Raw genomic sequence first — 27,445 nt, 5'->3', positions numbered from 1 at the left:
AATGCCTCTGGTGTCTGCCTGCCTAGAGACAACCCAACCCGCATGGTGCTTCCAAATTTTGGTATATAATATGACTCAAGAATCCAACTTGGAACAATCTCTGAAACACATTTCCCCCCTTAAAAAAGCTTCCTCAGTTAAATTGTGAAACGCATCTCAGAGATTGTTTTGTGATCTCTTTTAGCAGTTATTGTGCAATAGCTTATTTTTTTTTTTGTTTAATAAAGTACATTTAAGTTGAATTAGTTCAATTCCAGCTCTGCGGAATTTGTTGGTGCCATATAAGTAGTTAAGGAAATACTTAAGGAAAGGTTAAACTTTTAGTGATAAGATAAAATAATTAAACAACTTTGCAAAACACTTCTTTTGTATCTCAATTTAGTTTTATTATGGATATCTTTTTTTTCCTGTTGAGGCAGATCCCATTAGATCCAAACATGGGCCAGTGGCGCAATGGATAACGCGTCTGACTACGAATCAGAAGATTGTAGGTTCGACTCCTACCTGGCTCGGCCGCTGTGCCGTGATCGTATAGTGGTTAGTACTCTGCGTTGTGGCCGCAGCAACCCCGGTTCGAATCCGGGTCACGGCATCTCTATTTTCCTTCTCTTCAGCGCTAAGTACATTTTGACCCCAACTGTTAACCATGTGAGTGTCGGAGTTAAACAATATTTAAAATGCAAACAATGTAAATAGTGCCAAATATCTAATATTGCACTAAATCACAACAAAGTGTTAATTCTTGGTACCCCTTTAAAAGTCTAATTATAAATTGTAAACGCAACTGCAATATAACAACCATGATTTAATACATTGAACAATGTGATTATCCCAGAAAAAAACACAATAACAAACTTTTGAACTCTAAAGTAAAAATAGAAAAAGATATAATAGTGGAGACAACTTACTAACACAGCCAAAAATCTAATAAAGCAGTAAAGCATCTAGAGGCATTGGCAACTCACATGAACCACAGCCCACAATCTGGCTCTGGTTTATAAGCATTGGACTCTTAAATAGGTGACTCCCTCTCCTCTTCTTATTTATAGGTATCAGATCCACCTTTTCTCTAGGCACAGACTTCCGGCAGGTCATATATGTACATATAATATATTCATACAATAAAACAGGAAAAATGTGTATAGTGTAAAACCTTAATAAAATTATACCATATAGAATTACACTTGTGCACAGGAGTCTTGAAATTCAGCTCACAGAAATGCCTCTGGTGTCTGCCTGCCTAGAGACAACCCAACCCGCATGGTGCTTCCAAATTTTGGTATATAATATGACTCAAGAATCCAACTTGGAACAATCTCTGAAACACATTTCCCCCCTTAAAAAAGCTTCCTCAGTTAAATTGTGAAACGCATCTCAGAGATTGTTTTGTGATCTCTTTTAGCAGTTATTGTGCAAAGCTTATTTTGTTTTTGTTTAATAAAGTACATTTAAGTTGAATTAGTTTAATTCCAGCTCTGCGGAATTTGTTGGTGCCATATAAGTAGTTAAGGAAATACTTAAGGAAAGGTTAAACTTTTAGTGATAAGATAAAATAATTAAACAACTTTGCAAAACACTTCTTTTGTATCTCAATTTAGTTTTATTATGGATATCTTTTTTTTCCTGTTGAGGCAGATCCCATTAGATGCAAACATGGGCCAGTGGCGCAATGGATAACGCGTCTGACTACGAATCAGAAGATTGTAGGTTCGACTCCTACCTGGCTCGGCCGCTGTGCCGTGATCGTATAGTGGTTAGTACTCTGCGTTGTGGCCGCAGCAACCCCGGTTCGAATCCGGGTCACGGCATCTCTATTTTCCTTCTCTTCAGCGCTAAGTACATTTTGACCCCAACTGTTAACCATGTGAGTGTCGGAGTTAAACAATATTTAAAATGCAAACAATGTAAATAGTGCCAAATATCTAATATTGCACTAAATCACAACAAAGTGTTAATTCTTGGTACCCCTTTAAAAGTCTAATTATAAATTGTAAACGCAACTGCAATATAACAACCATGATTTAATACATTGAACAATGTGATTATCCCAGAAAAAAACACAAAAACAAACTTTTGAACTCTAAAGTAAAAATAGAAAAAGATATAATAGTGGAGACAACTTACTAACACAGCCAAAAATCTAATAAAGCAGTAAAGCATCTAGAGGCATTGGCAACTCACATGAACCACAGCCCACAATCTGGCTCTGGTTTATAAGCATTGGACTCTTAAATAGGTGACTCCCTCTCCTCTTCTTATTTATAGGTATCAGATCCACCTTTTCTCTAGGCACAGACTTCCGGCAGGTCATATATGTACATATAATATATTCATACAATAAAACAGGAAAAATGTGTATAGTGTAAAACCTTAATAAAATTATACCATATAGAATTACACTTGTGCACAGGAGTCTTGAAATTCAGCTCACAGAAATGCCTCTGGTGTCTGCCTGCCTAGAGACAACCCAACCCGCATGGTGCTTCCAAATTTTGGTATATAATATGACTCAAGAATCCAACTTGGAACAATCTCTGAAACACATTTCCCCCCTTAAAAAAGCTTCCTCAGTTAAATTGTGAAACGCATCTCAGAGATTGTTTTGTGATCTCTTTTAGCAGTTATTGTGCAATAGCTTATTTTTTTTTTTGTTTAATAAAGTACATTTAAGTTGAATTAGTTCAATTCCAGCTCTGCGGAATTTGTTGGTGCCATATAAGTAGTTAAGGAAATACTTAAGGAAAGGTTAAACTTTTAGTGATAAGATAAAATAATTAAACAACTTTGCAAAACACTTCTTTTGTATCTCAATTTAGTTTTATTATGGATATCTTTTTTTTCCTGTTGAGGCAGATCCCATTAGATCCAAACATGGGCCAGTGGCGCAATGGATAACGCGTCTGACTACGAATCAGAAGATTGTAGGTTCGACTCCTACCTGGCTCGGCCGCTGTGCCGTGATCGTATAGTGGTTAGTACTCTGCGTTGTGGCCGCAGCAACCCCGGTTCGAATCCGGGTCACGGCATCTCTATTTTCCTTCTCTTCAGCGCTAAGTACATTTTGACCCCAACTGTTAACCATGTGAGTGTCGGAGTTAAACAATATTTAAAATGCAAACAATGTAAATAGTGCCAAATATCTAATATTGCACTAAATCACAACAAAGTGTTAATTCTTGGTACCCCTTTAAAAGTCTAATTATAAATTGTAAACGCAACTGCAATATAACAACCATGATTTAATACATTGAACAATGTGATTATCCCAGAAAAAAACACAATAACAAACTTTTGAACTCTAAAGTAAAAATAGAAAAAGATATAATAGTGGAGACAACTTACTAACACAGCCAAAAATCTAATAAAGCAGTAAAGCATCTAGAGGCATTGGCAACTCACATGAACCACAGCCCACAATCTGGCTCTGGTTTATAAGCATTGGACTCTTAAATAGGTGACTCCCTCTCCTCTTCTTATTTATAGGTATCAGATCCACCTTTTCTCTAGGCACAGACTTCCGGCAGGTCATATATGTACATATAATATATTCATACAATAAAACAGGAAAAATGTGTATAGTGTAAAACCTTAATAAAATTATACCATATAGAATTACACTTGTGCACAGGAGTCTTGAAATTCAGCTCACAGAAATGCCTCTGGTGTCTGCCTGCCTAGAGACAACCCAACCCGCATGGTGCTTCCAAATTTTGGTATATAATATGACTCAAGAATCCAACTTGGAACAATCTCTGAAACACATTTCCCCCCTTAAAAAAGCTTCCTCAGTTAAATTGTGAAACGCATCTCAGAGATTGTTTTGTGATCTCTTTTAGCAGTTATTGTGCAAAGCTTATTTTGTTTTTGTTTAATAAAGTACATTTAAGTTGAATTAGTTTAATTCCAGCTCTGCGGAATTTGTTGGTGCCATATAAGTAGTTAAGGAAATACTTAAGGAAAGGTTAAACTTTTAGTGATAAGATAAAATAATTAAACAACTTTGCAAAACACTTCTTTTGTATCTCAATTTAGTTTTATTATGGATATCTTTTTTTTCCTGTTGAGGCAGATCCCATTAGATGCAAACATGGGCCAGTGGCGCAATGGATAACGCGTCTGACTACGAATCAGAAGATTGTAGGTTCGACTCCTACCTGGCTCGGCCGCTGTGCCGTGATCGTATAGTGGTTAGTACTCTGCGTTGTGGCCGCAGCAACCCCGGTTCGAATCCGGGTCACGGCATCTCTATTTTCCTTCTCTTCAGCGCTAAGTACATTTTGACCCCAACTGTTAACCATGTGAGTGTCGGAGTTAAACAATATTTAAAATGCAAACAATGTAAATAGTGCCAAATATCTAATATTGCACTAAATCACAACAAAGTGTTAATTCTTGGTACCCCTTTAAAAGTCTAATTATAAATTGTAAACGCAACTGCAATATAACAACCATGATTTAATACATTGAACAATGTGATTATCCCAGAAAAAAACACAAAAACAAACTTTTGAACTCTAAAGTAAAAATAGAAAAAGATATAATAGTGGAGACAACTTACTAACACAGCCAAAAATCTAATAAAGCAGTAAAGCATCTAGAGGCATTGGCAACTCACATGAACCACAGCCCACAATCTGGCTCTGGTTTATAAGCATTGGACTCTTAAATAGGTGACTCCCTCTCCTCTTCTTATTTATAGGTATCAGATCCACCTTTTCTCTAGGCACAGACTTCCGGCAGGTCATATATGTACATATAATATATTCATACAATAAAACAGGAAAAATGTGTATAGTGTAAAACCTTAATAAAATTATACCATATAGAATTACACTTGTGCACAGGAGTCTTGAAATTCAGCTCACAGAAATGCCTCTGGTGTCTGCCTGCCTAGAGACAACCCAACCCGCATGGTGCTTCCAAATTTTGGTATATAATATGACTCAAGAATCCAACTTGGAACAATCTCTGAAACACATTTCCCCCCTTAAAAAAGCTTCCTCAGTTAAATTGTGAAACGCATCTCAGAGATTGTTTTGTGATCTCTTTTAGCAGTTATTGTGCAATAGCTTATTTTTTTTTTTGTTTAATAAAGTACATTTAAGTTGAATTAGTTCAATTCCAGCTCTGCGGAATTTGTTGGTGCCATATAAGTAGTTAAGGAAATACTTAAGGAAAGGTTAAACTTTTAGTGATAAGATAAAATAATTAAACAACTTTGCAAAACACTTCTTTTGTATCTCAATTTAGTTTTATTATGGATATCTTTTTTTTCCTGTTGAGGCAGATCCCATTAGATCCAAACATGGGCCAGTGGCGCAATGGATAACGCGTCTGACTACGAATCAGAAGATTGTAGGTTCGACTCCTACCTGGCTCGGCCGCTGTGCCGTGATCGTATAGTGGTTAGTACTCTGCGTTGTGGCCGCAGCAACCCCGGTTCGAATCCGGGTCACGGCATCTCTATTTTCCTTCTCTTCAGCGCTAAGTACATTTTGACCCCAACTGTTAACCATGTGAGTGTCGGAGTTAAACAATATTTAAAATGCAAACAATGTAAATAGTGCCAAATATCTAATATTGCACTAAATCACAACAAAGTGTTAATTCTTGGTACCCCTTTAAAAGTCTAATTATAAATTGTAAACGCAACTGCAATATAACAACCATGATTTAATACATTGAACAATGTGATTATCCCAGAAAAAAACACAATAACAAACTTTTGAACTCTAAAGTAAAAATAGAAAAAGATATAATAGTGGAGACAACTTACTAACACAGCCAAAAATCTAATAAAGCAGTAAAGCATCTAGAGGCATTGGCAACTCACATGAACCACAGCCCACAATCTGGCTCTGGTTTATAAGCATTGGACTCTTAAATAGGTGACTCCCTCTCCTCTTCTTATTTATAGGTATCAGATCCACCTTTTCTCTAGGCACAGACTTCCGGCAGGTCATATATGTACATATAATATATTCATACAATAAAACAGGAAAAATGTGTATAGTGTAAAACCTTAATAAAATTATACCATATAGAATTACACTTGTGCACAGGAGTCTTGAAATTCAGCTCACAGAAATGCCTCTGGTGTCTGCCTGCCTAGAGACAACCCAACCCGCATGGTGCTTCCAAATTTTGGTATATAATATGACTCAAGAATCCAACTTGGAACAATCTCTGAAACACATTTCCCCCCTTAAAAAAGCTTCCTCAGTTAAATTGTGAAACGCATCTCAGAGATTGTTTTGTGATCTCTTTTAGCAGTTATTGTGCAAAGCTTATTTTGTTTTTGTTTAATAAAGTACATTTAAGTTGAATTAGTTTAATTCCAGCTCTGCGGAATTTGTTGGTGCCATATAAGTAGTTAAGGAAATACTTAAGGAAAGGTTAAACTTTTAGTGATAAGATAAAATAATTAAACAACTTTGCAAAACACTTCTTTTGTATCTCAATTTAGTTTTATTATGGATATCTTTTTTTTCCTGTTGAGGCAGATCCCATTAGATGCAAACATGGGCCAGTGGCGCAATGGATAACGCGTCTGACTACGAATCAGAAGATTGTAGGTTCGACTCCTACCTGGCTCGGCCGCTGTGCCGTGATCGTATAGTGGTTAGTACTCTGCGTTGTGGCCGCAGCAACCCCGGTTCGAATCCGGGTCACGGCATCTCTATTTTCCTTCTCTTCAGCGCTAAGTACATTTTGACCCCAACTGTTAACCATGTGAGTGTCGGAGTTAAACAATATTTAAAATGCAAACAATGTAAATAGTGCCAAATATCTAATATTGCACTAAATCACAACAAAGTGTTAATTCTTGGTACCCCTTTAAAAGTCTAATTATAAATTGTAAACGCAACTGCAATATAACAACCATGATTTAATACATTGAACAATGTGATTATCCCAGAAAAAAACACAAAAACAAACTTTTGAACTCTAAAGTAAAAATAGAAAAAGATATAATAGTGGAGACAACTTACTAACACAGCCAAAAATCTAATAAAGCAGTAAAGCATCTAGAGGCATTGGCAACTCACATGAACCACAGCCCACAATCTGGCTCTGGTTTATAAGCATTGGACTCTTAAATAGGTGACTCCCTCTCCTCTTCTTATTTATAGGTATCAGATCCACCTTTTCTCTAGGCACAGACTTCCGGCAGGTCATATATGTACATATAATATATTCATACAATAAAACAGGAAAAATGTGTATAGTGTAAAACCTTAATAAAATTATACCATATAGAATTACACTTGTGCACAGGAGTCTTGAAATTCAGCTCACAGAAATGCCTCTGGTGTCTGCCTGCCTAGAGACAACCCAACCCGCATGGTGCTTCCAAATTTTGGTATATAATATGACTCAAGAATCCAACTTGGAACAATCTCTGAAACACATTTCCCCCCTTAAAAAAGCTTCCTCAGTTAAATTGTGAAACGCATCTCAGAGATTGTTTTGTGATCTCTTTTAGCAGTTATTGTGCAATAGCTTATTTTTTTTTTTGTTTAATAAAGTACATTTAAGTTGAATTAGTTCAATTCCAGCTCTGCGGAATTTGTTGGTGCCATATAAGTAGTTAAGGAAATACTTAAGGAAAGGTTAAACTTTTAGTGATAAGATAAAATAATTAAACAACTTTGCAAAACACTTCTTTTGTATCTCAATTTAGTTTTATTATGGATATCTTTTTTTTCCTGTTGAGGCAGATCCCATTAGATCCAAACATGGGCCAGTGGCGCAATGGATAACGCGTCTGACTACGAATTAGAAGATTGTAGGTTCGACTCCTACCTGGCTCGGCCGCTGTGCCATGATCGTATAGTGGTTAGTACTCTGCGTTGTGGATGCAGCAACCCCGGTTCGAATCCGGGTTGCGGCATCTCTATTTTCCTTCGCTTCAGCGCTAAGTACATTTTGACCCCAACTGTTAACCATGTGAGTGTCGGAGTTAAACAATATTTAAAATGCAAACAATGTAAATAGTGCCAAATATCTAATATTGCACTAAATCACAACAAAGTGTTAATTCTTGGTACCCCTTTAAAAGTCTAATTATAAATTGTAAACGCAACTGCAATATAACAACCATGATTTAATACATTGAACAATGTGATTATCCCAGAAAAAAACACAATAACAAACTTTTGAACTCTAAAGTAAAAATAGAAAAAGATATAATAGTGGAGACAACTTACTAACACAGCCAAAAATCTAATAAAGCAGTAAAGCATCTAGAGGCATTGGCAACTCACATGAACCACAGCCCACAATCTGGCTCTGGTTTATAAGCATTGGACTCTTAAATAGGTGACTCCCTCTCCTCTTCTTATTTATAGGTATCAGATCCACCTTTTCTCTAGGCACAGACTTCCGGCAGGTCATATATGTACATATAATATATTCATACAATAAAACAGGAAAAATGTGTATAGTGTAAAACCTTAATAAAATTATACCATATAGAATTACACTTGTGCACAGGAGTCTTGAAATTCAGCTCACAGAAATGCCTCTGGTGTCTGCCTGCCTAGAGACAACCCAACCCGCATGGTGCTTCCAAATTTTGGTATATAATATGACTCAAGAATCCAACTTGGAACAATCTCTGAAACACATTTCCCCCCTTAAAAAAGCTTCCTCAGTTAAATTGTGAAACGCATCTCAGAGATTGTTTTGTGATCTCTTTTAGCAGTTATTGTGCAATAGCTTATTTTGTTTTTGTTTAATAAAGTACATTTAAGTTGAATTAGTTCAATTCCAGCTCTGCGGAATTTGTTGGTGCCATATAAGTAGTTAAGGAAATACTTAAGGAAAGGTTAAACTTTTAGTGATAAGATAAAATAATTAAACAACTTTGCAAAACACTTCTTTTGTATCTCAATTTAGTTTTATTATGGATATCTTTTTTTTCCTGTTGAGGCAGATCCCATTAGATCCAAACATGGGCCAGTGGCGCAATGGATAACGCGTCTGACTACGAATCAGAAGATTGTAGGTTTGACTCCTACCTGGCTCGGCTGCTGTGCCATGATCGTATAGTGGTTAGTACTCTGCGTTGTGGCCGCAGCAACCCTGGTTCGAATCCAGGTCGTGGCATCTCTATTTTCCTTCTCTTCAGCGCTAAGTACATTTTGACCCCAACTGTTAACCATGTGAGTGTCGGAGTTAAACAATATTTAAAATGCAAACAATGTAAATAGTGCCAAATATCTAATATTGCACTAAATCACAACAAAGTGTTAATTCTTGGTACCCCTTTAAAAGTCTAATTATAAATTGTAAACGCAACTGCAATATAACAACCATGATTTAATACATTGAACAATGTGATTATCCCAGAAAAAAACACAATAACAAACTTTTGAACTCTAAAGTAAAAATAGAAAAAGATATAATAGTGGAGACAACTTACTAACACAGCCAAAAATCTAATAAAGCAGTAAAGCATCTAGAGGCATTGGCAACTCACATGAACCACAGCCCACAATCTGGCTCTGGTTTATAAGCATTGGACTCTTAAATAGGTGACTCCCTCTCCTCTTCTTATTTATAGGTATCAGATCCACCTTTTCTCTAGGCACAGACTTCCGGCAGGTCATATATGTACATATAATATATTCATACAATAAAACAGGAAAAATGTGTATAGTGTAAAACCTTAATAAAATTATACCATATAGAATTACACTTGTGCACAGGAGTCTTGAAATTCAGCTCACAGAAATGCCTCTGGTGTCTGCCTGCCTAGAGACAACCCAACCCGCATGGTGCTTCCAAATTTTGGTATATAATATGACTCAAGAATCCAACTTGGAACAATCTCTGAAACACATTTCCCCCCTTAAAAAAGCTTCCTCAGTTAAATTGTGAAACGCATCTCAGAGATTGTTTTGTGATCTCTTTTAGCAGTTATTGTGCAAAGCTTATTTTGTTTTTGTTTAATAAAGTACATTTAAGTTGAATTAGTTTAATTCCAGCTCTGCGGAATTTGTTGGTGCCATATAAGTAGTTAAGGAAATACTTAAGGAAAGGTTAAACTTTTAGTGATAAGATAAAATAATTAAACAACTTTGCAAAACACTTCTTTTGTATCTCAATTTAGTTTTATTATGGATATCTTTTTTTTCCTGTTGAGGCAGATCCCATTAGATGCAAACATGGGCCAGTGGCGCAATGGATAACGCGTCTGACTACGAATCAGAAGATTGTAGGTTCGACTCCTACCTGGCTCGGCCGCTGTGCCGTGATCGTATAGTGGTTAGTACTCTGCGTTGTGGCCGCAGCAACCCCGGTTCGAATCCGGGTCACGGCATCTCTATTTTCCTTCTCTTCAGCGCTAAGTACATTTTGACCCCAACTGTTAACCATGTGAGTGTCGGAGTTAAACAATATTTAAAATGCAAACAATGTAAATAGTGCCAAATATCTAATATTGCACTAAATCACAACAAAGTGTTAATTCTTGGTACCCCTTTAAAAGTCTAATTATAAATTGTAAACGCAACTGCAATATAACAACCATGATTTAATACATTGAACAATGTGATTATCCCAGAAAAAAACACAAAAACAAACTTTTGAACTCTAAAGTAAAAATAGAAAAAGATATAATAGTGGAGACAACTTACTAACACAGCCAAAAATCTAATAAAGCAGTAAAGCATCTAGAGGCATTGGCAACTCACATGAACCACAGCCCACAATCTGGCTCTGGTTTATAAGCATTGGACTCTTAAATAGGTGACTCCCTCTCCTCTTCTTATTTATAGGTATCAGATCCACCTTTTCTCTAGGCACAGACTTCCGGCAGGTCATATATGTACATATAATATATTCATACAATAAAACAGGAAAAATGTGTATAGTGTAAAACCTTAATAAAATTATACCATATAGAATTACACTTGTGCACAGGAGTCTTGAAATTCAGCTCACAGAAATGCCTCTGGTGTCTGCCTGCCTAGAGACAACCCAACCCGCATGGTGCTTCCAAATTTTGGTATATAATATGACTCAAGAATCCAACTTGGAACAATCTCTGAAACACATTTCCCCCCTTAAAAAAGCTTCCTCAGTTAAATTGTGAAACGCATCTCAGAGATTGTTTTGTGATCTCTTTTAGCAGTTATTGTGCAATAGCTTATTTTTTTTTTTGTTTAATAAAGTACATTTAAGTTGAATTAGTTCAATTCCAGCTCTGCGGAATTTGTTGGTGCCATATAAGTAGTTAAGGAAATACTTAAGGAAAGGTTAAACTTTTAGTGATAAGATAAAATAATTAAACAACTTTGCAAAACACTTCTTTTGTATCTCAATTTAGTTTTATTATGGATATCTTTTTTTTCCTGTTGAGGCAGATCCCATTAGATCCAAACATGGGCCAGTGGCGCAATGGATAACGCGTCTGACTACGAATTAGAAGATTGTAGGTTCGACTCCTACCTGGCTCGGCCGCTGTGCCATGATCGTATAGTGGTTAGTACTCTGCGTTGTGGATGCAGCAACCCCGGTTCGAATCCGGGTTGCGGCATCTCTATTTTCCTTCGCTTCAGCGCTAAGTACATTTTGACCCCAACTGTTAACCATGTGAGTGTCGGAGTTAAACAATATTTAAAATGCAAACAATGTAAATAGTGCCAAATATCTAATATTGCACTAAATCACAACAAAGTGTTAATTCTTGGTACCCCTTTAAAAGTCTAATTATAAATTGTAAACGCAACTGCAATATAACAACCATGATTTAATACATTGAACAATGTGATTATCCCAGAAAAAAACACAATAACAAACTTTTGAACTCTAAAGTAAAAATAGAAAAAGATATAATAGTGGAGACAACTTACTAACACAGCCAAAAATCTAATAAAGCAGTAAAGCATCTAGAGGCATTGGCAACTCACATGAACCACAGCCCACAATCTGGCTCTGGTTTATAAGCATTGGACTCTTAAATAGGTGACTCCCTCTCCTCTTCTTATTTATAGGTATCAGATCCACCTTTTCTCTAGGCACAGACTTCCGGCAGGTCATATATGTACATATAATATATTCATACAATAAAACAGGAAAAATGTGTATAGTGTAAAACCTTAATAAAATTATACCATATAGAATTACACTTGTGCACAGGAGTCTTGAAATTCAGCTCACAGAAATGCCTCTGGTGTCTGCCTGCCTAGAGACAACCCAACCCGCATGGTGCTTCCAAATTTTGGTATATAATATGACTCAAGAATCCAACTTGGAACAATCTCTGAAACACATTTCCCCCCTTAAAAAAGCTTCCTCAGTTAAATTGTGAAACGCATCTCAGAGATTGTTTTGTGATCTCTTTTAGCAGTTATTGTGCAATAGCTTATTTTTTTTTTTGTTTAATAAAGTACATTTAAGTTGAATTAGTTCAATTCCAGCTCTGCGGAATTTGTTGGTGCCATATAAGTAGTTAAGGAAATACTTAAGGAAAGGTTAAACTTTTAGTGATAAGATAAAATAATTAAACAACTTTGCAAAACACTTCTTTTGTATCTCAATTTAGTTTTATTATGGATATCTTTTTTTTCCTGTTGAGGCAGATCCCATTAGATCCAAACATGGGCCAGTGGCGCAATGGATAACGCGTCTGACTACGAATTAGAAGATTGTAGGTTCGACTCCTACCTGGCTCGGCCGCTGTGCCATGATCGTATAGTGGTTAGTACTCTGCGTTGTGGATGCAGCAACCCCGGTTCGAATCCGGGTTGCGGCATCTCTATTTTCCTTCGCTTCAGCGCTAAGTACATTTTGACCCCAACTGTTAACCATGTGAGTGTCGGAGTTAAACAATATTTAAAATGCAAACAATGTAAATAGTGCCAAATATCTAATATTGCACTAAATCACAACAAAGTGTTAATTCTTGGTACCCCTTTAAAAGTCTAATTATAAATTGTAAACGCAACTGCAATATAACAACCATGATTTAATACATTGAACAATGTGATTATCCCAGAAAAAAACACAATTACAAACTTTTGAACTCTAAAGTAAAAATAGAAAAAGATATAATAGTGGAGACAACTTACTAACACAGCCAAAAATCTAATAAAGCAGTAAAGCATCTAGAGGCATTGGCAACTCACATGAACCACAGCCCACAATCTGGCTCTGGTTTATAAGCATTGGACTCTTAAATAGGTGACTCCCTCTCCTCTTCTTATTTATAGGTATCAGATCCACCTTTTCTCTAGGCACAGACTTCCGGCAGGTCATATATGTACATATAATATATTCATACAATAAAACAGGAAAAATGTGTATAGTGTAAAACCTTAATAAAATTATACCATATAGAATTACACTTGTGCACAGGAGTCTTGAAATTCAGCTCACAGAAATGCCTCTGGTGTCTGCCTGCCTAGAGACAACCCAACCCGCATGGTGCTTCCAAATTTTGGTATATAATATGACTCAAGAATCCAACTTGGAACAATCTCTGAAACACATTTCCCCCCTTAAAAAAGCTTCCTCAGTTAAATTGTGAAACGCATCTCAGAGATTGTTTTGTGATCTCTTTTAGCAGTTATTGTGCAATAGCTTATTTTGTTTTTGTTTAATAAAGTACATTTAAGTTGAATTAGTTCAATTCCAGCTCTGCGGAATTTGTTGGTGCCATATAAGTAGTTAAGGAAATACTTAAGGAAAGGTTAAACTTTTAGTGATAAGATAAAATAATTAAACAACTTTGCAAAACACTTCTTTTGTATCTCAATTTAGTTTTATTATGGATATCTTTTTTTTCCTGTTGAGGCAGATCCCATTAGATCCAAACATGGGCCAGTGGCGCAATGGATAACGCGTCTGACTACGAATCAGAAGATTGTAGGTTTGACTCCTACCTGGCTCGGCTGCTGTGCCATGATCGTATAGTGGTTAGTACTCTGCGTTGTGGCCGCAGCAACCCTGGTTCGAATCCAGGTCGTGGCATCTCTATTTTCCTTCTCTTCAGCGCTAAGTACATTTTGACCCCAACTGTTAACCATGTGAGTGTCGGAGTTAAACAATATTTAAAATGCAAACAATGTAAATAGTGCCAAATATCTAATATTGCACTAAATCACAACAAAGTGTTAATTCTTGGTACCCCTTTAAAAGTCTAATTATAAATTGTAAACGCAACTGCAATATAACAACCATGATTTAATACATTGAACAATGTGATTATCCCAGAAAAAAACACAATAACAAACTTTTGAACTCTAAAGTAAAAATAGAAAAAGATATAATAGTGGAGACAACTTACTAACACAGCCAAAAATCTAATAAAGCAGTAAAGCATCTAGAGGCATTGGCAACTCACATGAACCACAGCCCACAATCTGGCTCTGGTTTATAAGCATTGGACTCTTAAATAGGTGACTCCCTCTCCTCTTCTTATTTATAGGTATCAGATCCACCTTTTCTCTAGGCACAGACTTCCGGCAGGTCATATATGTACATATAATATATTCATACAATAAAACAGGAAAAATGTGTATAGTGTAAAACCTTAATAAAATTATACCATATAGAATTACACTTGTGCACAGGAGTCTTGAAATTCAGCTCACAGAAATGCCTCTGGTGTCTGCCTGCCTAGAGACAACCCAACCCGCATGGTGCTTCCAAATTTTGGTATATAATATGACTCAAGAATCCAACTTGGAACAATCTCTGAAACACATTTCCCCCCTTAAAAAAGCTTCCTCAGTTAAATTGTGAAACGCATCTCAGAGATTGTTTTGTGATCTCTTTTAGCAGTTATTGTGCAAAGCTTATTTTGTTTTTGTTTAATAAAGTACATTTAAGTTGAATTAGTTCAATTCCAGCTCTGCGGAATTTGTTGGTGCCATATAAGTAGTTAAGGAAATACTTAAGGAAAGGTTAAACTTTTAGTGATAAGATAAAATAATTAAACAACTTTGCAAAACACTTCTTTTGTATCTCAATTTAGTTTTATTATGGATATCTTTTTTTTCCTGTTGAGGCAGATCCCATTAGATGCAAACATGGGCCAGTGGCGCAATGGATAACGCGTCTGACTACGAATCAGAAGATTGTAGGTTCGACTCCTACCTGGCTCGGCCGCTGTGCCGTGATCGTATAGTGGTTAGTACTCTGCGTTGTGGCCGCAGCAACCCCGGTTCGAATCCGGGTCACGGCATCTCTATTTTCCTTCTCTTCAGCGCTAAGTACATTTTGACCCCAACTGTTAACCATGTGAGTGTCGGAGTTAAACAATATTTAAAATGCAAACAATGTAAATAGTGCCAAATATCTAATATTGCACTAAATCACAACAAAGTGTTAATTCTTGGTACCCCTTTAAAAGTCTAATTATAAATTGTAAACGCAACTGCAATATAACAACCATGATTTAATACATTGAACAATGTGATTATCCCAGAAAAAAACACAATAACAAACTTTTGAACTCTAAAGTAAAAATAGAAAAAGATATAATAGTGGAGACAACTTACTAACACAGCCAAAAATCTAATAAAGCAGTAAAGCATCTAGATGCATTGGCAACTCACATGAACCACAGCCCACAATCTGGCTCTGGTTTATAAGCATTGGACTCTTAAATAGGTGACTCCCTCTCCTCTTCTTATTTATAGGTATCAGATCCACCTTTTCTCTAGGCACAGACTTCCGGCAGGTCATATATGTACATATAATATATTCATACAATAAAACAGGAACAATGTGTATAGTGTAAAACCTTAATACAATTATACCATATAGAATTACACTTGTGCACAGGAGTCTTGAAATTCAGCTCACAGAAATGCCTCTGGTGTCTGCCTGCCTAGAGACAACCCAACCCGCATGGTGCTTCCAAATTTTGGTATATAATATGACTCAAGAATCCAACTTGGAACAATCTCTGAAACACATTTCCCCCCTTAAAAAAGCTTCCTCAGTTAAATTGTGAAACGCATCTCAGAGATTGTTTCGTGATCTCTTTTAGCAGTTATTGTGCAATAGCTTATTTTGTTTTTGTTTAATAAAGTACATTTAAGTTGAATTAGTTCAATTCCAGCTCTGCGGAATTTGTTGGTGCCATATAAGTAGTTAAGGAAATACTTAAGGAAAGGTTAAACTTTTAGTGATAAGATAAAATAATTAAACAACTTTGCAAAACACTTCTTTTGTATCTCAATTTAGTTTTATTATGGATATCTTTTTTTTCCTGTTGAGGCAGATCCCATTAGATCCAAACATGGGCCAGTGGCGCAATGGATAACGCGTCTGACTACGAATCAGAAGATTGTAGGTTCGACTCCTACCTGGCTCGGCTGCTGTGCCGTGATCGTATAGTGGTTAGTACTCTGCGTTGTGGCCGCAGCAACCCCGGTTCAAATCCGGGTCACGGCATCTCTATTTTCCTTCTCTTCAGCGCTAAGTACATTTTGACCCCAACTGTTAACCATGTGAGTGTCGGAGTTAAACAATATTTAAAATGCAAACAATGTAAATAGTGCCAAATATCTAATATTGCACTAAATCACAACAAAGTGTTAATTCTTGGTACCCCTTTAAAAGTCTAATTATAAATTGTAAACGCAACTGCAATATAACAACCATGATTTAATACATTGAACAATGTGATTATCCCAGAAAAAAACACAATAACAAACTTTTGAACTCTAAAGTAAAAATAGAAAAAGATATAATAGTGGAGACAACTTACTAACACAGCCAAAAATCTAATAAAGCAGTAAAGCATCTAGAGGCATTGGCAACTCACATGAACCACAGCCCACAATCTGGCTCTGGTTTATAAGCATTGGACTCTTAAATAGGTGACTCCCTCTCCTCTTCTTATTTATAGGTATCAGATCCACCTTTTCTCTAGGCACAGACTTCCGGCAGGTCATATATGTACATATAATATATTCATACAATAAAACAGGAAAAATGTGTATAGTGTAAAACCTTAATAAAATTATACCATATAGAATTACACTTGTGCACAGGAGTCTTGAAATTCAGCTCACAGAAATGCCTCTGGTGTCTGCCTGCCTAGAGACAACCCAACCCGCATGGTGCTTCCAAATTTTGGTATATAATATGACTCAAGAATCCAACTTGGAACAATCTCTGAAACACATTTCCCCCCTTAAAAAAGCTTCCTCAGTTAAATTGTGAAACGCATCTCAGAGATTGTTTTGTGATCTCTTTTAGCAGTTATTGTGCAATAGCTTATTTTTTTTTTGTTTAATAAAGTACATTTAAGTTGAATTAGTTCAATTCCAGCTCTGCGGAATTTGTTGGTGCCATATAAGTAGTTAAGGAAATACTTAAGGAAAGGTTAAACTTTTAGTGATAAGATAAAATAATTAAACAACTTTGCAAAACACTTCTTTTGTATCTCAATTTAGTTTTATTATGGATATCTTTTTTTTCCTGTTGAGGCAGATCCCATTAGATCCAAACATGGGCCAGTGGCGCAATGGATAACGCGTCTGACTACGAATCAGAAGATTGTAGGTTCGACTCCTACCTGGCTCGGCCGCTGTGCCGTGATCGTATAGTGGTTAGTACTCTGCGTTGTGGCTGCAGCAACCCCGGTTCGAATCCGGGTCACGGCATCCCTATTTTCCTTCTCTTCAGCGCTAAGTACATTTTGACCCCAACTGTTAACCATGTGAGTGTCGGAGTTAAACAATATTTAAAATGCAAACAATGTAAATAGTGCCAAATATCTAATATTGCACTAAATCACAACAAAGTGTTAATTCTTGGTACCCCTTTAAAAGTCTAATTATAAATTGTAAACGCAACTGCAATATAACAACCATGATTTAATACATTGAACAATGTGATTATCCCAGAAAAAAACACAATAACAAACTTTTGAACTCTAAAGTAAAAATAGAAAAAGATATAATAGTGGAGACAACTTACTAACACAGCCAAAAATCTAATAAAGCAGTAAAGCATCTAGAGGCATTGGCAACTCACATGAACCACAGCCCACAATCTGGCTCTGGTTTATAAGCATTGGACTCTTAAATAGGTGACTCCCTCTCCTCTTCTTATTTATAGGTATCAGATCCACCTTTTCTCTAGGCACAGACTTCCGGCAGGTCATATATGTACATATAATATATTCATACAATAAAACAGGAAAAATGTGTATAGTGTAAAACCTTAATAAAATTATACCATATAGAATTACACTTGTGCACAGGAGTCTTGAAATTCAGCTCACAGAAATGCCTCTGGTGTCTGCCTGCCTAGAGACAACCCAACCCGCATGGTGCTTCCAAATTTTGGTATATAATATGACTCAAGAATCCAACTTGGAACAATCTCTGAAACACATTTCCCCCCTTAAAAAAGCTTCCTCAGTTAAATTGTGAAACGCATCTCAGAGATTGTTTTGTGATCTCTTTTAGCAGTTATTGTGCAATAGCTTATTTTTTGTTTTGTTTAATAAAGTACATTTAAGTTGAATTAGTTCAATTCCAGCTCTGCGGAATTTGTTGGTGCCATATAAGTAGTTAAGGAAATACTTAAGGAAAGGTTAAACTTTTAGTGATAAGATAAAATAATTAAACAACTTTGCAAAACACTTCTTTTGTATCTCAATTTAGTTTTATTATGGATATCTTTTTTTTCCTGTTGAGGCAGATCCCATTAGATCCAAACATGGGTCAGTGGCGCAATGGATAACGCGTCTGACTACGAATCAGAAGATTGTAGGTTCGACTCCTACCTGGCTCGGCCGCTGTGCCGTGATCGTATAGTGGTTAGTACTCTGCGTTGTGGCCGCAGCAACCCCGGTTCGAATCCGGGTCACGGCATCAGTATTTTCCTTCTCTTCAGCGCTAAGTACATTTTGACCCCAACTGTTAACCATGTGAGTGTCGGAGTTAAACAATATTTAAAATGCAAACAATGTAAATAGTGCTAAATATCTAATATTGCACTAAATCACAACAAAGTGTTAATTCTTGGTACCCCTTTAAAAGTCTAATTATAAATTGTAAACGCAACTGCAATATAACAACCATGATTTAATACATTGAACAATGTGATTATCCCAGAAAAAAACACAATAACAAACTTTTGAACTCTAAAGTAAAAATAGAAAAAGATATAATAGTGGAGACAACTTACTAACACAGCCAAAAATCTAATAAAGCAGTAAAGCATCTAGAGGCATTGGCAACTCACATGAACCACAGCCCACAATCTGGCTCTGGTTTATAAGCATTGGACTCTTAAATAGGTGACTCCCTCTCCTCTTCTTATTTATAGGTATCAGATCCACCTTTTCTCTAGGCACAGACTTCCGGCAGGTCATATATGTACATATAATATATTCATACAATAAAACAGGAAAAATGTGTATAGTGTAAAACCTTAATAAAATTATACCATATAGAATTACACTTGTGCACAGGAGTCTTGAAATTCAGCTCACAGAAATGCCTCTGGTGTCTGCCTGCCTAGAGACAACCCAACCCGCATGGTGCTTCCAAATTTTGGTATATAATATGACTCAAGAATCCAACTTGGAACAATCTCTGAAACACATTTCCCCCCTTAAAAAAGCTTCCTCAGTTAAATTGTGAAACGCATCTCAGAGATTGTTTTGTGATCTCTTTTAGCAGTTATTGTGCAATAGCTTATTTTTTTTTTTGTTTAATAAAGTACATTTAAGTTGAATTAGTTCAATTCCAGCTCTGCGGAATTTGTTGGTGCCATATAAGTAGTTAAGGAAATACTTAAGGAAAGGTTAAACTTTTAGTGATAAGATAAAATAATTAAACAACTTTGCAAAACACTTCTTTTGTATCTCAATTTAGTTTTATTATGGATATCTTTTTTTTCCTGTTGAGGCAGATCCCAGTAGATCCAAACATGGGTCAGTGGCGCAATGGATAACGCGTCTGACTACGAATCAGAAGATTGTAGGTTCGACTCCTACCTGGCTCGGCCGCTGTGCCGTGATCGTATAGTGGTTAGTACTCTGCGTTGTGGCCGCAGCAACCCCGGTTCGAATCCGGGTCACGGCATCTCTATTTTCCTTCTCTTCAGCGCTAAGTACATTTTGACCCCAACTGTTAACCATGTGAGTGTCGGAGTTAAACAATATTTAAAATGCAAACAATGTAAATAGTGCTAAATATCTAATATTGCACTAAATCACAACAAAGTGTTAATTCTTGGTACCCCTTTAAAAGTCTAATTATAAATTGTAAACGCAACTGCAATATAACAACCATGATTTAATACATTGAACAATGTGATTATCCCAGAAAAAAACACAATAACAAACTTTTGAACTCTAAAGTAAAAATAGAAAAAGATATAATAGTGGAGACAACTTACTAACACAGCCAAAAATCTAATAAAGCAGTAAAGCATCTAGAGGCATTGGCAACTCACATGAACCACAGCCCACAATCTGGCTCTGGTTTATAAGCATTGGACTCTTAAATAGGTGACTCCCTCTCCTCTTCTTATTTATAGGTATCAGATCCACCTTTTCTCTAGGCACAGACTTCCGGCAGGTCATATATGTACATATAATATATTCATACAATAAAACAGGAAAAATGTGTATAGTGTAAAACCTTAATAAAATTATACCATATAGAATTACACTTGTGCACAGGAGTCTTGAAATTCAGCTCACAGAAATGCCTCTGGTGTCTGCCTGCCTAGAGACAACCCAACCCGCATGGTGCTTCCAAATTTTGGTATATAATATGACTCAAGAATCCAACTTGGAACAATCTCTGAAACACATTTCCCCCCTTAAAAAAGCTTCCTCAGTTAAATTGTGAAACGCATCTCAGAGATTGTTTTGTGATCTCTTTTAGCAGTTATTGTGCAATAGCTTATTTTTTGTTTTGTTTAATAAAGTACATTTAAGTTGAATTAGTTCAATTCCAGCTCTGCGGAATTTGTTGGTGCCATATAAGTAGTTAAGGAAATACTTAAGGAAAGGTTAAACTTTTAGTGATAAGATAAAATAATTAAACAACTTTGCAAAACACTTCTTTTGTATCTCAATTTAGTTTTATTATGGATATCTTTTTTTTCCTTTTGAGGCAGATCCCATTAGATCCAAACATGGGCCAGTGGCGCAATGGATAACGCGTCTGACTACGAATCAGAAGATTGTAGGTTCGACTCCTACCTGGCTCGGCCGCTGTGCCGTGATCGTATAGTGGTTAGTACTCTGCGTTGTGGCCGCAGCAAATCCAGGTCACGGCATCTCTATTTTCCTTCTCTTCAGCCCTAAGTACATTTTGACCCCAACTGTTAGCCATGTGAGTGTCGGAGTTAAACAATATTTAAAATGCAAACAATGTAAATAGTGCCAAATATCTAATATTGCACTAAATCACAACAAAGTGTTAATTCTTGGTACCCCTTTAAAAGTCTAATTATAAATTGTAAACGCAACTGCAATATAACAACCATGATTTAATACATTGAACAATGTGATTATCCCAGAAAAAAACACAATAACAAACTTTTGAACTCTAAAGTAAAAATAGAAAAAGATATAATAGTGGAGACAACTTACTAACACAGCCAAAAATCTAATAAAGCAGTAAAGCATCTAGAGGCATTGGCAACTCACATGAACCACAGCCCACAATCTGGCTCTGGTTTATAAGCATTGGACTCTTAAATAGGTGACTCCCTCTCCTCTTCTTATTTATAGGTATCAGATCCACCTTTTCTCTAGGCACAGACTTCCGGCAGGTCATATATGTACATATAATATATTCATACAATAAAACAGGAAAAATGTGTATAGTGTAAAACCTTAATAAAATTATACCATATAGAATTACACTTGTGCACAGGAGTCTTGAAATTCAGCTCACAGAAATGCCTCTGGTGTCTGCCTGCCTAGAGACAACCCAACCCGCATGGTGCTTCCAAATTTTGGTATATAATATGACTCAAGAATCCAACTTGGAACAATCTCTGAAACACATTTCCCCCCTTAAAAAAGCTTCCTCAGTTAAATTGTGAAACGCATCTCAGAGATTGTTTTGTGATCTCTTTTAGCAGTTATTGTGCAATAGCTTATTTTTTTTTTGTTTAATAAAGTACATTTAAGTTGAATTAGTTCAATTCCAGCTCTGCGGAATTTGTTGGTGCCATATAAGTAGTTAAGGAAATACTTAAGGAAAGGTTAAACTTTTAGTGATAAGATAAAATAATTAAACAACTTTGCAAAACACTTCTTTTGTATCTCAATTTAGTTTTATTATGGATATCTTTTTTTTCCTGTTGAGGCAGATCCCATTAGATCCAAACATGGGCCAGTGGCGCAATGGATAACGCGTCTGACTACGAATCAGAAGATTGTAGGTTCGACTCCTACCTGGCTCGGCCGCTGTGCCGTGATCGTATAGTGGTTAGTACTCTGCGTTGTGGCTGCAGCAACCCCGGTTCGAATCCGGGTCACGGCATCCCTATTTTCCTTCTCTTCAGCGCTAAGTACATTTTGACCCCAACTGTTAACCATGTGAGTGTCGGAGTTAAACAATATTTAAAATGCAAACAATGTAAATAGTGCCAAATATCTAATATTGCACTAAATCACAACAAAGTGTTAATTCTTGGTACCCCTTTAAAAGTCTAATTATAAATTGTAAACGCAACTGCAATATAACAACCATGATTTAATACATTGAACAATGTGATTATCCCAGAAAAAAACACAATAACAAACTTTTGAACTCTAAAGTAAAAATAGAAAAAGATATAATAGTGGAGACAACTTACTAACACAGCCAAAAATCTAATAAAGCAGTAAAGCATCTAGAGGCATTGGCAACTCACATGAACCACAGCCCACAATCTGGCTCTGGTTTATAAGCATTGGACTCTTAAATAGGTGACTCCCTCTCCTCTTCTTATTTATAGGTATCAGATCCACCTTTTCTCTAGGCACAGACTTCCGGCAGGTCATATATGTACATATAATATATTCATACAATAAAACAGGAAAAATGTGTATAGTGTAAAACCTTAATAAAATTATACCATATAGAATTACACTTGTGCACAGGAGTCTTGAAATTCAGCTCACAGAAATGCCTCTGGTGTCTGCCTGCCTAGAGACAACCCAACCCGCATGGTGCTTCCAAATTTTGGTATATAATATGACTCAAGAATCCAACTTGGAACAATCTCTGAAACACATTTCCCCCCTTAAAAAAGCTTCCTCAGTTAAATTGTGAAACGCATCTCAGAGATTGTTTTGTGATCTCTTTTAGCAGTTATTGTGCAATAGCTTATTTTTTGTTTTGTTTAATAAAGTACATTTAAGTTGAATTAGTTCAATTCCAGCTCTGCGGAATTTGTTGGTGCCATATAAGTAGTTAAGGAAATACTTAAGGAAAGGTTAAACTTTTAGTGATAAGATAAAATAATTAAACAACTTTGCAAAACACTTCTTTTGTATCTCAATTTAGTTTTATTATGGATATCTTTTTTTTCCTGTTGAGGCAGATCCCATTAGATCCAAACATGGGTCAGTGGCGCAATGGATAACGCGTCTGACTACGAATCAGAAGATTGTAGGTTCGACTCCTACCTGGCTCGGCCGCTGTGCCGTGATCGTATAGTGGTTAGTACTCTGCGTTGTGGCCGCAGCAACCCCGGTTCGAATCCGGGTCACGGCATCAGTATTTTCCTTCTCTTCAGCGCTAAGTACATTTTGACCCCAACTGTTAACCATGTGAGTGTCGGAGTTAAACAATATTTAAAATGCAAACAATGTAAATAGTGCTAAATATCTAATATTGCACTAAATCACAACAAAGTGTTAATTCTTGGTACCCCTTTAAAAGTCTAATTATAAATTGTAAACGCAACTGCAATATAACAACCATGATTTAATACATTGAACAATGTGATTATCCCAGAAAAAAACACAATAACAAACTTTTGAACTCTAAAGTAAAAATAGAAAAAGATATAATAGTGGAGACAACTTACTAACACAGCCAAAAATCTAATAAAGCAGTAAAGCATCTAGAGGCATTGGCAACTCACATGAACCACAGCCCACAATCTGGCTCTGGTTTATAAGCATTGGACTCTTAAATAGGTGACTCCCTCTCCTCTTCTTATTTATAGGTATCAGATCCACCTTTTCTCTAGGCACAGACTTCCGGCAGGTCATATATGTACATATAATATATTCATACAATAAAACAGGAAAAATGTGTATAGTGTAAAACCTTAATAAAATTATACCATATAGAATTACACTTGTGCACAGGAGTCTTGAAATTCAGCTCACAGAAATGCCTCTGGTGTCTGCCTGCCTAGAGACAACCCAACCCGCATGGTGCTTCCAAATTTTGGTATATAATATGACTCAAGAATCCAACTTGGAACAATCTCTGAAACACATTTCCCCCCTTAAAAAAGCTTCCTCAGTTAAATTGTGAAACGCATCTCAGAGATTGTTTTGTGATCTCTTTTAGCAGTTATTGTGCAATAGCTTATTTTTTTTTTTGTTTAATAAAGTACATTTAAGTTGAATTAGTTCAATTCCAGCTCTGCGGAATTTGTTGGTGCCATATAAGTAGTTAAGGAAATACTTAAGGAAAGGTTAAACTTTTAGTGATAAGATAAAATAATTAAACAACTTTGCAAAACACTTCTTTTGTATCTCAATTTAGTTTTATTATGGATATCTTTTTTTTCCTGTTGAGGCAGATCCCAGTAGATCCAAACATGGGTCAGTGGCGCAATGGATAACGCGTCTGACTACGAATCAGAAGATTGTAGGTTCGACTCCTACCTGGCTCGGCCGCTGTGCCGTGATCGTATAGTGGTTAGTACTCTGCGTTGTGGCCGCAGCAACCCCGGTTCGAATCCGGGTCACGGCATCTCTATTTTCCTTCTCTTCAGCGCTAAGTACATTTTGACCCCAACTGTTAACCATGTGAGTGTCGGAGTTAAACAATATTTAAAATGCAAACAATGTAAATAGTGCTAAATATCTAATATTGCACTAAATCACAACAAAGTGTTAATTCTTGGTACCCCTTTAAAAGTCTAATTATAAATTGTAAACGCAACTGCAATATAACAACCATGATTTAATACATTGAACAATGTGATTATCCCAGAAAAAAACACAATAACAAACTTTTGAACTCTAAAGTAAAAATAGAAAAAGATATAATAGTGGAGACAACTTACTAACACAGCCAAAAATCTAATAAAGCAGTAAAGCATCTAGAGGCATTGGCAACTCACATGAACCACAGCCCACAATCTGGCTCTGGTTTATAAGCATTGGACTCTTAAATAGGTGACTCCCTCTCCTCTTCTTATTTATAGGTATCAGATCCACCTTTTCTCTAGGCACAGACTTCCGGCAGGTCATATATGTACATATAATATATTCATACAATAAAACAGGAAAAATGTGTATAGTGTAAAACCTTAATAAAATTATACCATATAGAATTACACTTGTGCACAGGAGTCTTGAAATTCAGCTCACAGAAATGCCTCTGGTGTCTGCCTGCCTAGAGACAACCCAACCCGCATGGTGCTTCCAAATTTTGGTATATAATATGACTCAAGAATCCAACTTGGAACAATCTCTGAAACACATTTCCCCCCTTAAAAAAGCTTCCTCAGTTAAATTGTGAAACGCATCTCAGAGATTGTTTTGTGATCTCTTTTAGCAGTTATTGTGCAATAGCTTATTTTTTGTTTTGTTTAATAAAGTACATTTAAGTTGAATTAGTTCAATTCCAGCTCTGCGGAATTTGTTGGTGCCATATAAGTAGTTAAGGAAATACTTAAGGAAAGGTTAAACTTTTAGTGATAAGATAAAATAATTAAACAACTTTGCAAAACACTTCTTTTGTATCTCAATTTAGTTTTATTATGGATATCTTTTTTTTCCTTTTGAGGCAGATCCCATTAGATCCAAACATGGGCCAGTGGCGCAATGGATAACGCGTCTGACTACGAATCAGAAGATTGTAGGTTCGACTCCTACCTGGCTCGGCCGCTGTGCCGTGATCGTATAGTGGTTAGTACTCTGCGTTGTGGCCGCAGCAAATCCAGGTCACGGCATCTCTATTTTCCTTCTCTTCAGCCCTAAGTACATTTTGACCCCAACTGTTAGCCATGTGAGTGTCGGAGTTAAACAATATTTAAAATGCAAACAATGTAAATAGTGCCAAATATCTAATATTGCACTAAATCACAACAAAGTGTTAATTCTTGGTACCCCTTTAAAAGTCTAATTATAAATTGTAAACGCAACTGCAATATAACAACCATGATTTAATACATTGAACAATGTGATTATCCCAGAAAAAAACACAATAACAAACTTTTGAACTCTAAAGTAAAAATAGAAAAAGATATAATAGTGGAGACAACTTACTAACACAGCCAAAAATCTAATAAAGCAGTAAAGCATCTAGAGGCATTGGCAACTCACATGAACCACAGCCCACAATCTGGCTCTGGTTTATAAGCATTGGACTCTTAAATAGGTGACTCCCTCTCCTCTTCTTATTTATAGGTATCAGATCCACCTTTTCTCTAGGCACAGACTTCCGGCAGGTCATATATGTACATATAATATATTCATACAATAAAACAGGAAAAATGTGTATAGTGTAAAACCTTAATAAAATTATACCATATAGAATTACACTTGTGCACAGGAGTCTTGAAATTCAGCTCACAGAAATGCCTCTGGTGTCTGCCTGCCTAGAGACAACCCAACCCGCATGGTGCTTCCAAATTTTGGTATATAATATGACTCAAGAATCCAACTTGGAACAATCTCTGAAACACATTTCCCCCCTTAAAAAAGCTTCCTCAGTTAAATTGTGAAACGCATCTCAGAGATTGTTTTGTGATCTCTTTTAGCAGTTATTGTGCAATAGCTTATTTTTTGTTTTGTTTAATAAAGTACATTTAAGTTGAATTAGTTCAATTCCAGCTCTGCGGAATTTGTTGGTGCCATATAAGTAGTTAAGGAAATACTTAAGGAAAGGTTAAACTTTTAGTGATAAGATAAAATAATTAAACAACTTTGCAAAACACTTCTTTTGTATCTCAATTTAGTTTTATTATGGATATCTTTTTTTTCCTTTTGAGGCAGATCCCATTAGATCCAAACATGGGCCAGTGGCGCAATGGATAACGCGTCTGACTACGAATCAGAAGATTGTAGGTTCGACTCCTACCTGGCTCGGCCGCTGTGCCGTGATCGTATAGTGGTTAGTACTCTGCGTTGTGGCCGCAGCAAATCCAGGTCACGGCATCTCTATTTTCCTTCTCTTCAGCCCTAAGTACATTTTGACCCCAACTGTTAGCCATGTGAGTGTCGGAGTTAAACAATATTTAAAATGCAAACAATGTAAATAGT

At 36.3% G+C, this 27,445-nt stretch overlaps 40 non-coding genes across 40 annotated transcripts; all 40 read left to right on the top strand.

Annotated features, from left to right (window-relative positions):
* The first annotated feature begins 439 nt into the window (after positions 1-439).
* Positions 440-512, top strand: TRNAR-ACG (transfer RNA arginine (anticodon ACG)). Its single transcript has one exon. It is a non-coding gene; the product is annotated as a tRNA-Arg (tRNA).
* An 8-nt stretch (positions 513-520) lies between these two features.
* Positions 521-592, top strand: TRNAH-GUG (transfer RNA histidin (anticodon GUG)). Its single transcript has one exon. It is a non-coding gene; the product is annotated as a tRNA-His (tRNA).
* Positions 593-1,655: 1,063 nt separating this feature from the next.
* On the top strand, positions 1,656-1,728 carry TRNAR-ACG (transfer RNA arginine (anticodon ACG)). The gene has a single exon. It is a non-coding gene; the product is annotated as a tRNA-Arg (tRNA).
* An 8-nt stretch (positions 1,729-1,736) lies between these two features.
* On the top strand, positions 1,737-1,808 carry TRNAH-GUG (transfer RNA histidin (anticodon GUG)). Its single transcript has one exon. It is a non-coding gene; the product is annotated as a tRNA-His (tRNA).
* A 1,065-nt stretch (positions 1,809-2,873) lies between these two features.
* TRNAR-ACG (transfer RNA arginine (anticodon ACG)) lies at positions 2,874-2,946 on the top strand. The gene has a single exon. It is a non-coding gene; the product is annotated as a tRNA-Arg (tRNA).
* Positions 2,947-2,954: 8 nt separating this feature from the next.
* Positions 2,955-3,026, top strand: TRNAH-GUG (transfer RNA histidin (anticodon GUG)). Its single transcript has one exon. It is a non-coding gene; the product is annotated as a tRNA-His (tRNA).
* Positions 3,027-4,089: 1,063 nt separating this feature from the next.
* TRNAR-ACG (transfer RNA arginine (anticodon ACG)) lies at positions 4,090-4,162 on the top strand. The gene has a single exon. It is a non-coding gene; the product is annotated as a tRNA-Arg (tRNA).
* Positions 4,163-4,170: 8 nt separating this feature from the next.
* TRNAH-GUG (transfer RNA histidin (anticodon GUG)) lies at positions 4,171-4,242 on the top strand. The gene has a single exon. It is a non-coding gene; the product is annotated as a tRNA-His (tRNA).
* Positions 4,243-5,307: 1,065 nt separating this feature from the next.
* Positions 5,308-5,380, top strand: TRNAR-ACG (transfer RNA arginine (anticodon ACG)). Its single transcript has one exon. It is a non-coding gene; the product is annotated as a tRNA-Arg (tRNA).
* Positions 5,381-5,388: 8 nt separating this feature from the next.
* TRNAH-GUG (transfer RNA histidin (anticodon GUG)) lies at positions 5,389-5,460 on the top strand. The gene has a single exon. It is a non-coding gene; the product is annotated as a tRNA-His (tRNA).
* A 1,063-nt stretch (positions 5,461-6,523) lies between these two features.
* On the top strand, positions 6,524-6,596 carry TRNAR-ACG (transfer RNA arginine (anticodon ACG)). Its single transcript has one exon. It is a non-coding gene; the product is annotated as a tRNA-Arg (tRNA).
* An 8-nt stretch (positions 6,597-6,604) lies between these two features.
* On the top strand, positions 6,605-6,676 carry TRNAH-GUG (transfer RNA histidin (anticodon GUG)). The gene has a single exon. It is a non-coding gene; the product is annotated as a tRNA-His (tRNA).
* Positions 6,677-7,741: 1,065 nt separating this feature from the next.
* Positions 7,742-7,814, top strand: TRNAR-ACG (transfer RNA arginine (anticodon ACG)). Its single transcript has one exon. It is a non-coding gene; the product is annotated as a tRNA-Arg (tRNA).
* Positions 7,815-8,958: 1,144 nt separating this feature from the next.
* TRNAR-ACG (transfer RNA arginine (anticodon ACG)) lies at positions 8,959-9,031 on the top strand. The gene has a single exon. It is a non-coding gene; the product is annotated as a tRNA-Arg (tRNA).
* Positions 9,032-9,039: 8 nt separating this feature from the next.
* On the top strand, positions 9,040-9,111 carry TRNAH-GUG (transfer RNA histidin (anticodon GUG)). The gene has a single exon. It is a non-coding gene; the product is annotated as a tRNA-His (tRNA).
* Positions 9,112-10,174: 1,063 nt separating this feature from the next.
* Positions 10,175-10,247, top strand: TRNAR-ACG (transfer RNA arginine (anticodon ACG)). Its single transcript has one exon. It is a non-coding gene; the product is annotated as a tRNA-Arg (tRNA).
* Positions 10,248-10,255: 8 nt separating this feature from the next.
* On the top strand, positions 10,256-10,327 carry TRNAH-GUG (transfer RNA histidin (anticodon GUG)). Its single transcript has one exon. It is a non-coding gene; the product is annotated as a tRNA-His (tRNA).
* A 1,065-nt stretch (positions 10,328-11,392) lies between these two features.
* On the top strand, positions 11,393-11,465 carry TRNAR-ACG (transfer RNA arginine (anticodon ACG)). Its single transcript has one exon. It is a non-coding gene; the product is annotated as a tRNA-Arg (tRNA).
* Positions 11,466-12,610: 1,145 nt separating this feature from the next.
* On the top strand, positions 12,611-12,683 carry TRNAR-ACG (transfer RNA arginine (anticodon ACG)). The gene has a single exon. It is a non-coding gene; the product is annotated as a tRNA-Arg (tRNA).
* A 1,144-nt stretch (positions 12,684-13,827) lies between these two features.
* TRNAR-ACG (transfer RNA arginine (anticodon ACG)) lies at positions 13,828-13,900 on the top strand. Its single transcript has one exon. It is a non-coding gene; the product is annotated as a tRNA-Arg (tRNA).
* An 8-nt stretch (positions 13,901-13,908) lies between these two features.
* TRNAH-GUG (transfer RNA histidin (anticodon GUG)) lies at positions 13,909-13,980 on the top strand. Its single transcript has one exon. It is a non-coding gene; the product is annotated as a tRNA-His (tRNA).
* Positions 13,981-15,043: 1,063 nt separating this feature from the next.
* On the top strand, positions 15,044-15,116 carry TRNAR-ACG (transfer RNA arginine (anticodon ACG)). Its single transcript has one exon. It is a non-coding gene; the product is annotated as a tRNA-Arg (tRNA).
* Positions 15,117-15,124: 8 nt separating this feature from the next.
* On the top strand, positions 15,125-15,196 carry TRNAH-GUG (transfer RNA histidin (anticodon GUG)). The gene has a single exon. It is a non-coding gene; the product is annotated as a tRNA-His (tRNA).
* A 1,064-nt stretch (positions 15,197-16,260) lies between these two features.
* TRNAR-ACG (transfer RNA arginine (anticodon ACG)) lies at positions 16,261-16,333 on the top strand. The gene has a single exon. It is a non-coding gene; the product is annotated as a tRNA-Arg (tRNA).
* Positions 16,334-16,341: 8 nt separating this feature from the next.
* Positions 16,342-16,413, top strand: TRNAH-GUG (transfer RNA histidin (anticodon GUG)). The gene has a single exon. It is a non-coding gene; the product is annotated as a tRNA-His (tRNA).
* A 1,064-nt stretch (positions 16,414-17,477) lies between these two features.
* TRNAR-ACG (transfer RNA arginine (anticodon ACG)) lies at positions 17,478-17,550 on the top strand. The gene has a single exon. It is a non-coding gene; the product is annotated as a tRNA-Arg (tRNA).
* Positions 17,551-17,558: 8 nt separating this feature from the next.
* On the top strand, positions 17,559-17,630 carry TRNAH-GUG (transfer RNA histidin (anticodon GUG)). The gene has a single exon. It is a non-coding gene; the product is annotated as a tRNA-His (tRNA).
* Positions 17,631-18,695: 1,065 nt separating this feature from the next.
* TRNAR-ACG (transfer RNA arginine (anticodon ACG)) lies at positions 18,696-18,768 on the top strand. The gene has a single exon. It is a non-coding gene; the product is annotated as a tRNA-Arg (tRNA).
* Positions 18,769-18,776: 8 nt separating this feature from the next.
* Positions 18,777-18,848, top strand: TRNAH-GUG (transfer RNA histidin (anticodon GUG)). The gene has a single exon. It is a non-coding gene; the product is annotated as a tRNA-His (tRNA).
* A 1,065-nt stretch (positions 18,849-19,913) lies between these two features.
* TRNAR-ACG (transfer RNA arginine (anticodon ACG)) lies at positions 19,914-19,986 on the top strand. Its single transcript has one exon. It is a non-coding gene; the product is annotated as a tRNA-Arg (tRNA).
* Positions 19,987-19,994: 8 nt separating this feature from the next.
* TRNAH-GUG (transfer RNA histidin (anticodon GUG)) lies at positions 19,995-20,066 on the top strand. The gene has a single exon. It is a non-coding gene; the product is annotated as a tRNA-His (tRNA).
* A 1,065-nt stretch (positions 20,067-21,131) lies between these two features.
* On the top strand, positions 21,132-21,204 carry TRNAR-ACG (transfer RNA arginine (anticodon ACG)). The gene has a single exon. It is a non-coding gene; the product is annotated as a tRNA-Arg (tRNA).
* A 1,133-nt stretch (positions 21,205-22,337) lies between these two features.
* Positions 22,338-22,410, top strand: TRNAR-ACG (transfer RNA arginine (anticodon ACG)). The gene has a single exon. It is a non-coding gene; the product is annotated as a tRNA-Arg (tRNA).
* Positions 22,411-22,418: 8 nt separating this feature from the next.
* On the top strand, positions 22,419-22,490 carry TRNAH-GUG (transfer RNA histidin (anticodon GUG)). Its single transcript has one exon. It is a non-coding gene; the product is annotated as a tRNA-His (tRNA).
* A 1,065-nt stretch (positions 22,491-23,555) lies between these two features.
* TRNAR-ACG (transfer RNA arginine (anticodon ACG)) lies at positions 23,556-23,628 on the top strand. The gene has a single exon. It is a non-coding gene; the product is annotated as a tRNA-Arg (tRNA).
* An 8-nt stretch (positions 23,629-23,636) lies between these two features.
* TRNAH-GUG (transfer RNA histidin (anticodon GUG)) lies at positions 23,637-23,708 on the top strand. Its single transcript has one exon. It is a non-coding gene; the product is annotated as a tRNA-His (tRNA).
* A 1,065-nt stretch (positions 23,709-24,773) lies between these two features.
* On the top strand, positions 24,774-24,846 carry TRNAR-ACG (transfer RNA arginine (anticodon ACG)). The gene has a single exon. It is a non-coding gene; the product is annotated as a tRNA-Arg (tRNA).
* An 8-nt stretch (positions 24,847-24,854) lies between these two features.
* On the top strand, positions 24,855-24,926 carry TRNAH-GUG (transfer RNA histidin (anticodon GUG)). The gene has a single exon. It is a non-coding gene; the product is annotated as a tRNA-His (tRNA).
* Positions 24,927-25,991: 1,065 nt separating this feature from the next.
* On the top strand, positions 25,992-26,064 carry TRNAR-ACG (transfer RNA arginine (anticodon ACG)). The gene has a single exon. It is a non-coding gene; the product is annotated as a tRNA-Arg (tRNA).
* Positions 26,065-27,198: 1,134 nt separating this feature from the next.
* Positions 27,199-27,271, top strand: TRNAR-ACG (transfer RNA arginine (anticodon ACG)). The gene has a single exon. It is a non-coding gene; the product is annotated as a tRNA-Arg (tRNA).
* Positions 27,272-27,445: the final 174 nt, after the last annotated feature.

Source organism: Pelobates fuscus, chromosome 3 (genome assembly GCF_036172605.1).
Source record: "Pelobates fuscus isolate aPelFus1 chromosome 3, aPelFus1.pri, whole genome shotgun sequence".
Classification (NCBI taxonomy): domain Eukaryota; kingdom Metazoa; phylum Chordata; class Amphibia; order Anura; family Pelobatidae; genus Pelobates; species Pelobates fuscus.
Note: the sequence above shows the minus strand (reverse complement) of the source record. Positions and strands in the feature narration are given on the sequence as shown.